This window comes from Phyllobates terribilis, unplaced genomic scaffold, assembly GCF_046119375.1.
Source record: "Phyllobates terribilis strain yellow unplaced genomic scaffold, ASM4611937v1 Scaffold_1__5_contigs__length_1240528914, whole genome shotgun sequence".
In the NCBI taxonomy this organism is placed as follows: Eukaryota; Metazoa; Chordata; class Amphibia; order Anura; family Dendrobatidae; genus Phyllobates; species Phyllobates terribilis.
Window position 1 is genome coordinate 975,951,818 of NW_027362761.1, and position 16,297 is coordinate 975,968,114.

The window sequence follows — 16,297 nt, forward strand, 5'->3', positions numbered from 1 at the left end:
AAAGCTTGATGATTGGTTAAAATCACCCTACCAACCGTTTTAAGCTTTCAAATTACTAATCATGTTTATCTGTATCTTGACTGGAAAATAATTTGGGCTTTGTAGCAGTGTGCAGCACTGATCCTATTAGGCCATCTATAATAAGCTCCACCAGATTTAAAATTAAAAATAATTTTTAGCTGCATCTAGCCCGGAAAATAATTTTGGGGCTCCGAGATGCGCAAGACACATAAGTGCCTTCTTGCTGCACTACCTGCAGCATGACCCTCATATTGTCAGAATTCGAAGTAATCATGACTACTGGGTTGCCACACTCTTAGATCCCCCAAACTTTTCGATCAACCTTTTCATTTTAATAAAGACCAAAAAAATGGTCATTTTTGAAATTATAAGCATTAGCAGGTTGTTAGAAACTGAAATCAAACAGTTTTCAACTCAAAACTTTATTCTAGGTGATGTTACATTTTCACATAGGACCCCTTGTTCGAAAGGAGCTTCTGAACTCTCTCGTCCATTGAATTTGTCAGGTTTTGGATGGTTTCTGCTTCAATTGTTTTGCATGAGGACAGAATACCCTCCCAGAGCTGTTGCTTAGATGTGAACGGCCTCCCGCCATCATAGACACTCCTTTTAATGATGCTCCAAAGGTTCTGAATGGGGTAGAGGTCAGGGGAGTATGGGGGTCACACCATAAGTTTGTCCCCTTTTATGCCCATATCAGCCAGAGATGCAGATGTTTTATGTGCAGCATGAGATGGTGCATTATCATGCAGAAAAATGATCTTGCTGTGAAATACACGGTTCTTCTTCTTGAACCATGGCAGGAAGTGCTGTTTGAGAAAATCCACATACATTATGGAGTTCATCTTTAGCACCTTCAGGGATCCTAAAGGGGCCGACAATCTCTCTCCCCATGATTCCAGCCCAAAACATTACTCCACCTCCTCCTTGTTGGCGCTGTAGCCGTGTTTGCGTGGGGTGTCCATCAACCAGCCATCCTCCACTCCATCCATCTGGACCATCGAGCGCTGCACGGCACTCATCCGTGAACAAAACAGTTTTGAAATCAGTCTTCATGTAATGTTTGGCCCACTGGAGCCGTTTCTGCTTGTGTGAAGTGGATAGAGGAGGTCGACAGGATGGCGTATGCACAGCTGCAAACCTCTGAAGGACCCTGCATCTTGTTGTTCGGGGGACGTTGGAGGCACAAGCAGCTTCAAAAACTTCTCTGCTGCTATGACAAGGCTTTTTTGCTGCTGCTCTTTCAACCTGACGTAATTGCCTATAGGAAAGAGTCCTCAATTTGCCCTTATCAGCACGCACACGTGTGTACTGTGAATCAGCTACATACTTCTTGATTGCCAAGACACTTCATCCTGATCATCGCACAATGTTGATTGTAGTCATGCCTTGACCTAAACACTCCACAATTTGTTGCTTCTCAGCAGCCGACACATCCTTTTTCTTTCCCATTTTGGCAGAAAATGTAGGCTGCTTAATAATGTGAGAGAGCCTTCTTAAGTAGTCTTGCCTTTCATTGGACACACCTGCCAAACTAATTAGCACAGGTGTCTGCAATTGCTTACAGTGATATAAAGAGCCCTGACACACATCACCATCAATGAGTTTAACTGACAAACAAACAAATTCTTCCCTTATCACTCCTAAACACTTTTTGCATAATAATTTGGAACGCAGTGTACATGTGCTTTTCCACAAAACACCAGTGGTTCACGTAGTGAATCTTACAGTTCTAACTTGCCAACCGTGGTCTGTATGGAATTGTTCAATAAAGGGCCCAAAATTAAGATAACATAGATGGGAGAGGTCTCTATGAATAGGAATTCCTAAGTATTTGATACCCTGTGAGGGCCAGGCAAAGGGAAAGTTGTACTGGATGGAATCCTATATGGATTTGGGGAGGGAGACATCGAGGGCCTCAGACTTCGCTGCATTGATTTTAAAATTTTACCATGTAACAAAGTGATCTATTTCAGCCATAACAGCAGGGATGGATATATGTGATTGAGTGATATATACTAGGACATCATCAGCAAATAGAGAGCACTTGTACTCGGTGCCTCCCACCTCAATCCACCTAATATTGGAGTTATGGCGAATTGATGAGAGCAGGTGCTCCGTCACTAGGATGTATAAGAGAGGGGACAGAGGACATCCCTGCCTTGTCCCATTGGTGATTGTGAAAGGTGATGAAAATGTTCTGACGCACCCCCTGGGCCTTGGGACACCCGGAGCCGGACCCTTTTTGGTGGATGCTGGTGGTTGTAGTCTTCGTGGCGGCGACCCGGTTCCGTGGCTCAGGGCGGTCAAACCAGTGGCGGAACTATTTATGTGGTTTTGATGTTTAAATGTCCGACTACGCCACCCGTGGATTGCGGTCAGCGTGAACCGCCGCTACAGGGCAGACCGCTGAGGCTGGTGTTGTGGGTGCAGCAGAGCGTAGCATAACTCCCCACGGGAGGAGTATAGCCTCAGGGCAGTGTATGCGGAGGATGGGGGTGATGGTGCAGGGCAGCAGCAGTAACGACACGGAGTCAGTGATGCAGTCCAGGGCCTTTACTCACAGTTCTTATTATCCAGACCACGTCTGCAGGTAACGGCTGCCCACGTCGTACTGTGCTCACCAGGTGAGGGGCTCAGACAACTCCCAGATAACTTTGGAGCACTTTACAGGACCCCCTTTGTGTGTCCTTTGTCTGGCCTTTCTTACCAACACTTCTGTCCGGCTGCCTCGGGCCTCCTCTTGGTAAACTTGGCGCCAGTTTCCCTGACCCTATGTGGTGCCTTCCTAGCGGGTGTAGCGAGGGGCTGCGCCACATAAAATGTCAGAGCCTCTGGTTTCTAGCTGAGGGTCGTTTCCTGCCTCCACTAGTTCGGGGACCGGTCTCCCCCTTTGGCCTGACCCCTCCACGCAGGTGGATTCGGGCGTGCGGTGGCGACTCGCCCGTCCGCACCCCTGGGATCCCTTCATTCCTCGTTCCTGGAGCCTTCTCCGCTCCTCTTCCTTCCTTCTCCCTCTTCCAGGCCTGGGCCTCTGTTACTAGGCCCGCCTCCGGAGCAGAGCTCATGCAGAGCCCCTGCTCCCTGCCACTTCTGCTCAGACTTCTCTGCACTGAACTAAGATGGTGCCCACCTTTTATACTCCCTTCTCAATGCACCCAGGAACTGCTTCCTCCCTGCTCCTGCACTACAGGGTTCCCCTTCCTCAGTGTTCCCTCCCCCCACTCCAGCCAGGGACAGGGACTGTCGTGCCCATCTCAGGGGCATATTGGTCGCCCTGCCCCATGGCAATGTGGTGTAATGTATGCAGGTGTCGGGTCCTGATCCACACTCCATCCTTACCTGAGAGTGAGATATCACACCTCTGGGTGAGGTGCAATACGTCTGTAGCAACCGAGCCCTCAGGGTGCTACAGTTCCATTTATCTTCAGCCTAGGTGACGTATTGCGATACAGGGCCGTGATTTTGGCTATAAAAGGGTCCCCTAGACCCCTACCCCAAGCTTTTTAAGAGAATCATATATGGCGTGCCAGGAGACTCTATGGAATGCTTTCTCAGCATCCAACGAGAGTATCTAATTACAAATTTTTAACTGCATCTAGCCCAGGAAATACTTTGTGCCTAGTAGCAGTGTCTGCTAGTCAGCGGATTATCCCGGCTGTTAAGCAAGCTACACCACCTGTAGTTTAGACACTTAATTTTTTCAAAGGAAATGCTTCGGGACCATGGGATACTTAGTGAAGAGCATCAGGAGGCACCCCAAGGCATAGGGGCTGGGACTGGCAGTAGGATGCCTTGCGGTGGACAGCTGAGCTCGATCCTTATAAAAGCTTTTTAACTGCAGCAGCTTTAGTGGACGCTACTGGAGCTGGAATTACCGCGGCTGCTGGCATGAGACTTGCCCTCCAATAGATCCTTGTAAATGGATTTAAAGTGTATTCATTCAAATTAGAGAGACAATTTAAATTAAAAAGCTTAGAGCTGCCTCCACCACAGGGGGGCTCGCTCGACCCACCAGCGGACAGGCACCAGTATTGGGAGAGGGGGGCTGGCCGTCAGGGTTCACCGCGGCTCTGGCACAAACCCGGCGACACGGAGGTGGCACGGGCAGGAGCGGACTGGCCGTGTCGGCTTCTCACTTTTTGGATTTTAGAAGGGCATGACATGCCTATATCTGTGTCTCCCCCTCCTTTTACTCCTCCACCTCTTTTATTTTCGCATGACTATATGTACTTGTCACTTTTCCATGTGTTAGTTATGTCTTCTGAGCAGTTTGTCAGCTTTTGGACACCTTTGAAGGTGTTTTCTATGTGTTTCTATGTGTTTTTGTTTGCCTGCCATTGGCTTTAACGGTGTTCGAAGGTGTTCGATGAACAGTTCGACGAACAGTTCGGCGAACACACGGGTGTTCGACGAACCGAACCGAACTCGAACACTACGGGGGTGGCTCAGCACTACTCACCTTCCAATGGCCCCCGTGTCCTGTACGGTGCGTCCAGGCTCCCCATTGGCTCGCGGTGGTGTAAAAGGACCTTCCATGACGTCATTTAGTCATGTGACTGGTGAGTATAATGTTTTTTGTTTTTTTTTACCATTTTATTCTTTTTTTTAACTATTAACTTTGTCACACTATATAAATCCATGCTGGTTGCATGGATTTATATAGTGTGACCAAGTTGACAAGCACTTTTCCAAGTGATGCTAAAATCGCTTGGAAAAGCGCTTGACAACCCGCATGCAGAAATCACATGTGCAAAACGCGTGACAAACGCTTGTCCATGGCTGTAAAATCCGCATGCATTTTTTCTGCCAGGTAGATGCAGAAACGCTCAGGAAAAATCCGGAGCATTTCTGCATCGTGGGCAACACGTTCTATTAGCCTCCACTTTTGGATCCTTCAGACTGAACCTGAAAACCCATCTCTTCAAACAAGCTTACAGCCTGCCATGAAGGTCATAGCTTGTTGCTACCTCAACAACACCGGAGCTACTGCCACCCCCCCAACCTACTGTCTTCTTCCCCGATCCTGTAGAATGTAAGCCCGCAAGGGCAGGGTCCCCTTCCCTCTGTACCAGTCTATCATTGCTAATTTGTTTACTGTAAGTGACATCTGTATTTGGTATGTAACCCCTTCCTATGTACAGCACCATGGAATCAATGGTGCTATATAAATAAATAATAATATTTTTTTCTGTTGGCAGGCAGAGTCCACCAAAGATTTTTTTGTGTGGCAAACGTTATACACTCTGCTATATGTCAGCTACTACCTTAGTGGCGGTGAACTTCAGCTGTTTTCAGAGTAAAAAAAAAAAGATTTTTTCTGTTGCTAGCCACAGTCCACCTAAGATTTTTTGTATGGCAAGATACAGTCTGCTAAAAGCCACCTACTATCTTAGTGGCGGTGAACCTCAGTTGTTTTCAAATTTAAAAAATTGATTGTTTGTCTTGCTAGGCAGAGTCCACAAAAGATTTTTTTCTGTGGCAAATGTCATACACTCTGCTATATGTCAGCTACTACGTTAGTGGCGGTGAACTTCAGATGTTTTCAGAGTAAAAAAATATATTTTTTCTGTTACTAGGCAGAGTCCAAAAAATATTTCTTTCTGTCGCAAACGTATTACACTCTGCTATAAGACACCTAGTCCTTTTAGTGGCGGTGAAATTCAGCTGTATTCAGAGCTTGTGCAGAGTCAAAAAATTTATTTTTTGCTGTTCCTACCGTGATACAGCAGGCTAGATCTGAGTTTGAAATAGTTTGGAGAATATGACTTATGTTATACAGGCGTCATCCACAGTAAAAAAAATACATTGTTTGGTTCCTAATGTTATACAGGAGGGACATCTCAGTTTGAAATAGTTTAGAGGATATCTTCTATATTATACAGGCCTCATCCACGGTAAAAAAAATACTTTGCTCGGCTCCTAACGTTATACAGCAGGGACATCTCAGTTTGAAATAGTTTTGAGAATATCTTGTATGTTATACAGGCGTCATCCACAGTAAAAAAAAACCAACTTTGTTTGGTTAGTAATGTTATACAGCAAGCCATATATTACCTTGTCATTTAGTGCCGCTGAAATTCAGGTGTGTGCAGAGCTGTTGCAGAGGAAAAAATCGAATATTGTTTTGCTAATAGCGTGCTCCTACCACAGTATCTGAGCAACATGAGTGGGAAAAAGCGAGGTCGTAGTGGAAGGGGGAATAGACTTGGTGTTCAAGGTATACATGGGGTAGGTGGTAATGTTAGTAAAAGCACTAGTGAACCAACACAGTCATGTTCTATCCAAAGACAACTGACAACTTCTGTTACTGGATGGACTACTCCACTCCCTTTCTTTGGCAGCCGCACAGTGATATGCCTTGTTGATAAGGGTCAGAAAGAGCATTTGCTCAAGTGGATGGAATGTGCTGCTTCAAGTGGCCTCTCCTCTTTTTCCTCCACCTCAACATCACACACAGTACAGTCCAGAGAGGTGGTATCCTAATTAACCTTGCTTCCCCCCATGTCACAACTGTCCAAGTGCCCAACTGACTGTAGCAAACCACAGATGGGCGAGTCTGTAGAACTGTTTACCTATTTTATACCATGGGCATTAGAAGTGTACTCCAAACATTCACAGAGTCAAGAAGAAGAGGATACCATCTGCACTGATGCCCAAATTTTTTTTAGGTTGGATTCGGGGCAGGACGGAGTAGGATGACTGCACCTCACTCACAGTCCAGCAGTTTGTCCGTTTCACTGTACTCCGCCCTCTCTCAGCACCGCAGCCAGCCCTTGGTCCCGCAGTTGTGGTCATGTAAAAGATTGTTTCATCCTACACATGACAAAGCTAAGAGGTTGAACTCCACCGTCCCAAATCTGTTGGCCATGGAAATGCTGCCATTCCGCGTGATAGATACAGACGGTTTCTGAAAGCTGATGGCTGTCACAGTCCCCCAGTACAAATTGCCCAGTCGCCATTACTTCTCTAAGAAAGCTTTGCCTGCGCTACACCAGCATGTTGCATACAACATTACCCATTCCTTGCCTAAATCTATGTCTGCCAGGGTGCATTTCACCACAGACACCTGGATGAGTAAGCATGGCCAAGGGCGTTACATCTCGCTGACTGGGCACTGGGTGACTCTGGTGGCTGTGGGGGCAGGCGGGGAAGGGGCTGCTCCACAAGTCTTGGAATCCCCAAGGCATACAGAACAAACCTCTGTATTTCACACTTCCTCCACTGCTTCTGCTTCTCCACCTGGGCAATCAACCTCTGGGCAATCAACGAGACCCGCGTTCCAACAGTGTACAGCAAATCCACACCACCTCCATACTGCGCAGCCAGGGCTCACCACAATCATGCAGTTTTCAAATTAATATGCCTTGGAGATCACAGTCATACAGCTGAAGAGTTGCCTATCCAGTCTCAGTTTCAGCAATGGCTGTCTCCGCTGAACCTGGAGCCAGGGAAGGCCGTGTGCGATAACGGTGTGAACCTGTTGGCAGCCCTACGCCAAGGCAAACTCACACACATGCTTTGCATGGCTCACATCCTCAACCTGGTGGTACAGCGATTTCTCCGCCACTATCCCGGCCTGGATGAGCTGCTTCAGAAAGTACGGAAGATGTGTTTTCGCTTCCGCCGTTCGCATCCCTCATGTCATCGACTTGCATCGATACAGAGGTCTTTCTCCATGCCAGTTAACAGGTTGATATGCGATATGCTGACACGGTGGAATTCCACTCTGCACATGTTGCAGCGACTATGGCAGCAGCAATGAGCCCTGACGCAGTATGTCATGTCGTATAGCCTGGGCCAACGCAGTATGGATGTGGGGCATATCACGTTTACGGAGTGGGAACAGATTAAGGACCTCTGTATCCTTCTGCACAGTTTTGAAATGGATACTAAACTAGTTAGCGCTGACGATGCCGTCATCAGCACCACTATTCCGGTCATCGACATGCTAAAGCAGACATTAAATAGCATGTGGCAGGAGGTGGTTGTCCCAGAAGAGGAGGATGCGGAAGCGATAAGAATGTCTCAAAGTTCCAGACTGTCGTCACACAGGTGGATGGCAAGTGATGATCGCTTCCTGCGATCGAGGGGGTTTGGTGATACCTGACATACTGTTAGTGAAGGTGCAAGAGCTGAGGAACAAATGTAGGAGGATGAGGTGATGGGCAAGCAACAGTCACAAGATGAAGATGATAATCATCCCCTCTCTGTTGAATGTGGTTCGCAGGAGGGGATGGAGGAAACATACATCAGTGTTACGCAGCCAACAATAGAGTCTGGCTTTGGACCACCTGGAAGAGCCCGACATATGAGTGGCTTCTTGCTGCACTTTCTGCAACATGATACCCGTATAGTTAGGATTCAAAATAATGCAGAGTACTGGGTTTCCACTCTGTTAGATCTACGTTATACGAGTAAATTTAGCCGGATGCTTCCAGCCCTGGAAAGGGACCCGCTAATGTTGGAGTATCGAAACAAGCTTTTAAGCAACCTTAATTATTGCTTTTCCCCAAGATAGGAGTGAGGAACACAGTGTGCATTGCAGCTCCGGCACGTCAGTTCATCAATGACAAAACATTAGCAACAGCAGAGTAAGTGGCAGAAGCAATTTCTGTGAGTCCTTTCACACATTTATTAGACCAGCTCGTGCACCAGCACAACAGAGTACAAGTCTGACATGTGGAGAACGAGTGCAGAGGATGGTGGAGGACTATCTAGAGCTCAATATGAATACCATCAGGGAGGATTTTGACCCTTTTACATTTTGGTCTTCAAAAATGAATGAATAGCCTGAGCTCGCCTGTAACGCCTTGGAGGTTTTATCATACCCGGCAGCCAGTGTTCTCTCAACGTGTGTTCAGCGTTGCTGGTGGTATCCTGACGGATAAGCGCACCCAGCTGTCCCATGAATGTGTTTTCACCGCCTAACTTTCACCAAGATGAACAAGTCATGGATCTCAAAGGACTTTTGCACCCCAATTGCAGACTGTACAAGGTAGGCGATGTTGTAGTTTTTAGTGTGCTGCATTGATCTTGCGGAATTGCAGTCTGTGATATGGCTTGTGTGCCTGTTCTTGCTGCTGCAGGTTTTAGGCCCTAATTTTTTGAAATGTGGAGAATACAGATTTGGTCTCTCAATCCATTGGGTTGGCTGTAGTGGAAGAGGTGTCGTTCCTAATTGTACAATTTCTACTGTACTGAAATTGATGCCACTTTGCTGGTGTCTGCCAGTAATTTTTGGAAATGTGGGGAATCCTGATTGGGTCTCCGTCTATTGGGTTGGCTAGTGGAAGAGGTGTCGGTCCCCATTATACTACTTATACTCTAGTAAAATTAATGCCACTTTGGTGATTTTAGGCCCAAATGTTTTCAAATGGGAACACTCCTGTTGGTCCTAATTATTCTATTTCTACTGTACTTAAATTGATACCACGTCGGTGGCATTAGGCCCTAATTTAAGGAAATGTGAACACTCCTGATTGGGTTTCCATGTGCTGAGTTGGCTGTAGTGGAAGAGGTTTTGGTCTCCGTTACAATAGTTATATAATTTTTTGGTGCAGATATTGTTCTCCACACAGGCGTACACAGACCTGATAAACTCAAAATTGGTATATAAAGCAGGCTACATCTCAACTTAAATTTTCTTGGGGCAGATATTGTTTTCCATACAGGGGGGAAAAAAAATGGGTACGGGCAGCTTTCTGACCTTCGACTGTACTGTGGTGTCAGGGCAAGAAGAGGAGGAGGGCGAGGAATGGAATAACACATTGGATGATGATGAGGTTGTACATCCAACTTGGTGTGAACCCAGAGGCACTCAGCTGAGTAGCTCATCTGAGGAGGTGGAGGAGGAGGGATACGAGGAGGTTGCGTTGCATCCTATGGCACAGACACGGAGTGATGCAAGCACGAGGAGCACTGCATCCTTAGTGACAACCATGGCAGTGACCAGCATCAGCTTCGGGTTTGCAGCTGGCAAGGGATGGCAATGGTTGCCTAGCCTGGGCCTTTTTTGTGACCCGCAAAGGATGAACCAGCTCACATTATCTGCAAACTTTGCGATAAAAGAGTGCCATAATTTGACTACTATATGCATGAACCTTCACATGCGCAGTCAATATGCTTTACTCTGGCAATCTCACTGCGATAAAATGCAGACCAGCGGATCTCAACAACCGACAGCTGCCCCATCAACCTCATCCGTTGCGTCTTACTCTTCCTCTGTTACCATGGCAAGTATTGGCACGCAGGTCTCGCCCGTGGAACCTCTGCTCCTCTACCCCCTCCAGTCAGGTTAAGTGAGAGCCTGTCAGCTGTAATGGAAGCGAACATGCATGCGGTGTTTGTTTCACCGAGCACACCACATCTTTCTCAATCCACCGTAACATGTTCCCCTGAACCTCACTCACGGACCAGCAGTTTGTCCGGTTCACCATACTCACCCCTCTCTCAGCACTGCAGCCAGCCCGCGGTCCCATATTTGTGGTCACGTAAAAGATTGTTTCATCCTACACATGACAAAGCTAAGAGGTTGAACTCCACCAGCTTCAATCTGTTGGCCACGGAAATGGTCGTGTTGGGCCCAAATTTTTTTAAATGTGAACACTTCTGATTGTGTTTCCATCTGCTGGTTTGGCTGCAGTGGAAGAGGTGTCTGTCCCCATTATAATACTTATACTCAATGTAAATTAATTGTTTGGTGCAAATATTGTTCTCACAGGAGAACACATGATAACATAGAAATTGGTTTTCTTTCTACCGTGTTATATAAATCAGGCTACATCTCAGCTTAAAATTGTTTGGAACAGATATTCTTCTCCACACAGGGGTACACAGACCTGATAAACTCAAAATGGGTATATAAAGCAGACGACATCTCAGCTTAAAATTGTTTGGGCAGATATTCTTCTCCACACAGGGGTACACAGACCTGATAAACTCAAAATGGCTATATAAAGCAGACTACATCTCAGCTTAAAATTGTTTGGGGCAGATATTCTTCTAAACACAGGGGTACACAGACCTGATAAACTCAAAATGGGTATATAAAGCAGACTACATCTCAGCTTAAAATTGTTTGGGACAGATATTCTTCTCCACACAGGGGTACACAGACCTGATAAACTCAAAATGGGTATATAAAGTAGACTGCATCTCAACTTAAAATAGTTTGGGGCAGATATTGTTCTCCGTACAGGGGGAGACCCTCGACTGTACTGTGCTGTCATGGCAAGAAGAGGAGGAGGGTGACTCTGAGGGAGAGGAATGGGATAACACATTGGATAATGATTGAGGATGTACATCCAACTTGGTGTGAAAGCAGAGGCACACAGCTGAGTAGCTCATCTGAGGAGGTGGAGGAGGAAGACGAGGAAGTTATGTTGCGTCCTATGGTGCAAACACGGAGTGATGCAAGCACGAGGAGCACTGCATACTTGGCAGTGACCAGCAGCAGGGTTGCCTAGCCTGGGCCTTTTTTAAGACCGCAAAGGACAGTGTGACATGCAGAAGTAGTGCAGTTGCTTCAAAAGCATCCAGCAACTATAAGAGTTAACACAGTCACAAGAGACAGGAAGTGTTGTGCTTTAGAAGCATCCAGCAACTAGAGGGGTTAACACAGTCATAGGAGATGGAGTGTTTTAGCAGAGCCCCAGGGGAATTGTGGGGAAGTTGTTTACTGTTCTGGCTGGAGCCTTAGAGAAAGGTGGTTTGTTATTTGTATCTGACAGAAGGCAACTGAACAGGATTCAGATCAGGAGAGAAACTAAACTCAGGTCAGATAAAATCCCTGAACTAACAGTGTAGAGTATTATCGGGCAGGAAGATAAGTACTTGAATGAAATGTGTCACAGGGATCATCTCCCTCATCAAACCCCCCTCCCCACCATCTCCATGCAGGATAAAGAATGCTGTGCACTAGTGATGAGCGAGCACTACAATGCTTGGGTACTCGTTGCTCGGGTCGAGAAAATTGGAATACTTGGGTGTAACGAGCCCAATGTAAGTCTATGGGAAATTCGAGCATTTTTCAGGCGGCTCCCCCCGGCGGTCTGCAGAGGGCTCAAAAATTGCCCATATCGATGGGAACAGTGCTCAAATTACATGGGGACAGCATGGGGAAGACCCCTGGAAGCATTTCTGACTCTCAGGTCACTTCTGTCAACAACGTTGTCAGAGGTATTACGCAACTTTTACAGACTCACAATAAAACATACCAAAATGAAACCAAAATGGATTTTCCTGAGAAATATGTTAAGGAACATCCTTTCCATGACATGTACAATGTATATAAAGCAAAATAAATAACCAAAAACAAAAATACTCCTCCACACCTTGGGCTATGTTCACACGTTTTTGATGCGTTTTTGCAATTTTGCATTGCTTTCAACCAAGACAAATGCATTCACCAGGAAATTTCATTTTAACATTTTACAACCTTATCTGGCCATGTGGTATGTGACACATCATCAGACACATGCGTACAGTGCTGAAAAGTCATGGGAACAGCATGGGGAAGACCTCTGGAAGCATCTCTGACTCCCAGGTCACTGCCTAAAAGTGTGCCCATCATAAGTGATCCTTGGCGCATGTGAAGATGCATCCCGCCATGAACCTGTCGTTGCAGACTTGCAACAATCACCGTTCACGTCCTTGTCCCACTGCAGCGTTCAGTTGTCCCTACCCCATTCCTTGGAATGCAAGCGCAAGTAAGCAGGCAGCCAGCCACCCACCCACCCCCCACAGGCTGCAATACTATACTGCCAAATTTTTGACCGCTGCTTGCACTTGAAATGTGGCCTCTTAGGCTCGTGGAGGCGGAAGCTTTTCATAACCTCATGCCGGCGATCCTCAGCCGCCACTATATTTCCCAGTATCGCCTCCGCCTTTTACCAGCACGGGTCCCACAACATTACCCGTGCCCTCCCCAGTGCACTTACTGGGAAGGACTGCCTAACCACAAACACATGGACAGGTGAATGTGGCCAGGGACGGTATGGAGCCAGTCCACAACTTTTTTTCCTGACAGTTGTATTTAGCTCGGTGAAAGGACTGGCATACAGGGAAACCCTATCTAGCCTGCATGTCATTTCTCACAGGAAGTCCTCTAATGCAGCTTGTTGCAGAAGCAATGGCAGCCCGTCCAACATCAACTCGCCCTTGTCGGTGGTGCTTTGACACACACACATCTTTCTTTGCTCATTTAATTTCTTGAATACAGAGTTGGACAATGGCCTGATCTGTAATGCAGTTTGAGAAATAACATGCATAAGCATGACCGATCCACATTAAAGAAGCAGCCATAGAGTGTCCAGGAACCTTCCCCCACACTTAGCCAGGGCTGCTTTTCTGCAGGGTTGGACGGGCCCACCAGAGAACCGGAGACTCCTCCGGCGGGCCCTGGCTTCTCCTTCAGGAGAGTTCATAGTGCCGAGGTGAGGCCATGATGATGATAGAGGCCACCATCTGCTTAGTTTTCTGTTACTTGGAATGCAAGTGCAAGTATGCAGCCAGCCACCCACCCACAGGCTGCAACACTAAACTGCCAGATTTCTGAGCAGCTTTTTGCACTTGAAATATGGCCTTCTAAGCTCATGGAGGCTGAAGCTTTTCACAACCTCATGCTGGCGGAGGCCGGGTGTCCATACTTCTCCCGATGTTGTCTCCGTCTTCTACAAGCGCGGGTCCCTGAACATTACTGCTGGTACTTTTCTGTGAGAATTTGCTTGCCTCCTACCAGCCTGGAATATTTCCAGCAAACTATGGTATGACGCCATGGTATTAGCACTGCCCCCAATACCAGTAGCGAAGCCATCCCCAATTTCCTTCTCAGGAATTTTATTTGGTAGACTGAGTGGCTGCCCAATTACATTTTCTCACAAAGGAGCTGAAGATAGAGTGGCAGTAGTTGCAAGTTTCTCCAGCCTGTTAGATATTAGAGGGTGAACGGCAGCACATTGGATCAGTGGTTAGCACTGAAGCCTTGCAGCGCTGGGATCCTGGGTTCAAATCCCAGCAAGGACAACATCTGCAAGGACTTTGTATGTTATCCCCATGTTTGCGTGTGTTTCCTCCTCAGTAAAAAAGCAGCCACAGAGTGTCTGGGAACCTTTCCACCCACTTTTCTTAGCCAGGACTGCTTCTTGGCAGGGTTGGACGGTCCCATCAGAGCATCCTCTGGTGTGCCTTGGCTTCTAGCTCAGGAGAGTTCATGATAGCGCTAACTTTTGCAGCTGCTATGGGGCTCTTGAGCGGGGGAGAAAGGTTAGCCCTCAGAATCAAATCCTCTGGTGGGCACAATGTTTTTCAATCTGAAACAGCTTCTCAGTGGGAGTTGTATTTCACCACAGCAATATTCTTTAGCTCGGTGAAAGGACTGGCATAGAGGGAAACCGTATCTACCCCGGCTGTCATTTCTCCGTCACCAGGTTCCGCCCATTGTCACACACGACCATGCCTGGCTGTATGTTCAGTGGTGAGAGCCACAGATCAGGCTGCTGTGTTACAGCTTTCAACAACTCTGCAGCGCTGGGCGGTTTGTCGATTAAGCATTAAGCATGTTATCTTCAGCACAGCCTGTTACCGCTTGGCCAAGGCAGTGCTGCAGTGCTGTCAGCTTGTGACTGATATGGTCATTTCGGAGATGAAGGAGGAGGTGCATGAGCTGAACAATGTGATTACATTGTTGTTAAATTGGCGACGCTGTTTTTTATACTAAAGAAAGATCCTATTGTTTTGTTTTTTTTACGTTTTTTTTTCAGACAAATGCATTCACCGGGAAATGTCATTTTAACATTTTACAAGCTTATCTGGCAATGTGGTGTGTGACACATCATCAGACACATCCTGTTTTATTTATGATGGAGGGACTCTGAAAGTCATAAAGCCTATTTTTATAGGGACATCAGACGGCCCTTACTATTCTTAAAAGGCCAGCAGTCGGCCCTAGCTATTGTTAGAGAGCCATCAGCCGGCTATGCTTTGTTGTTCCCATTATTAACAAGTGGGTCTCCTATAATGTTATTGCGTATCCAGTGACTGCAAGTGCTGCCAAAAATTTGGACGCAACCCAATACCTCATTGAAGAGACATAGAGGAGCCTCTCAGTAAAAAAAATGTTCCCATTATAAAGGAGCGGGTCTCCTATAGTAGTAATGCCCATGCTGTGACTGCAAGGGCTGCCAAAATTTGGGAAAAACCCCACTAAGAATTTAAAGACACATTGAGCAGGGCCACAGTAACAAGGTACGACATGTTCCCATTAGAAAGGAGAGGATCTGCTATACAGTTATAGGGTATGCAGTGAGTCCAACGGCTGCCAATTTTAGGAAAAACCCCACTAAGAATTTAAAGACACACAGAGCAGGGCCGCAGTAACAAGGTACGGCATGTTCCCATTAGAAAGGAGAGAGTCTGCCATACAGTTATAGGGTATGCAGTGAGTCCAACGGTTGACCAATTTTAGGAAAAACCCCACTAAGAATTTAAAAACACACAGAGCAGGGCCACAGTAACGACAAATTCCCATTAGAAAAGAGAGAGTCTCCCATAGTGTTGGCCTATGCAGTGAATGCAAGGGCTGCCATAAATTTGGAGGCACTTCAATGTCCCTTGGAAGAGACGTGGAGGAGGGCCTAAAAAAAAAATGTTCCCATTAGAAAGGAGTGGGCCTCCTATACTTGTAATGCCCATGCACTAAGTGTATGGGCTGACAAACATTTACCCCTGGCGGGTATACATGAACATACTGTATAAAAATTTTTTTTACGGGCATCATAAACACCCTTTAAAAAAATTAGGTGGTTTTGCATCACGTACCACGGTCACCCTGGTGATATGGTGGTGGAGGATGAGGAGAAGGAGGAGGACAAGAGCAAATAGACAAAATCAGGAAGCGTATACCCATGTGTGGGTGTGAAAAGGTGCATGGGAATACACCTCCCAAGAAAAGACACTGGATTGGAGTTTATGTTACGCTGCTATCATTCGGTGGTGTTGAGAAGTCTGGCCCAATCCAGCCCTTGTTCATTTTTATAAGAGTCAGCCTGTCAGCATTTTCAGTTGACAGGCGGATGCGCTTATCAGTTATAATTCCACCAGCGGCACTAAAAACCCGCTCTGATAAAACGCTGGCGGCAGGGCAGTCCAGGACCTCCAAGGCATAGAGAGCCAGTTCATTCCACGTATCCAGCTTGGATACCCAATAATTATAAGGCACAGCGGAATCACGGAGGACGTTGGTACGGTCGGCAAGGTACTCCCTCAGCATATTCCC

At 46.7% G+C, this 16,297-nt stretch overlaps 1 protein-coding gene and 1 long non-coding RNA gene across 4 annotated transcripts in view; one reads left to right on the top strand and one right to left on the bottom strand.

Annotated features, from left to right (window-relative positions):
* LOC141156695 (uncharacterized) overlaps window positions 1-16,297 on the bottom strand; it is a 467,223-nt gene that overhangs the window by 432,498 nt on the left and 18,428 nt on the right. The gene's annotated exons all lie outside the window — the stretch shown is intronic.
* LOC141156683 (cytochrome P450 3A8-like) overlaps window positions 1-16,297 on the top strand; it is a 476,433-nt gene that overhangs the window by 218,528 nt on the left and 241,608 nt on the right. The window contains exon 1 of one of the 3 annotated variants that reach the window (XM_073642955.1): window positions 11,784-11,798. The exons of the other annotated variants lie outside the window; for them this stretch is intronic. The gene's annotated coding sequence lies outside the window, so the exon portion shown is untranslated. Of the gene's footprint in view, window positions 1-11,783; window positions 11,799-16,297 lie in introns of those variants that run through there. 3 annotated transcript variants of the gene reach the window in all.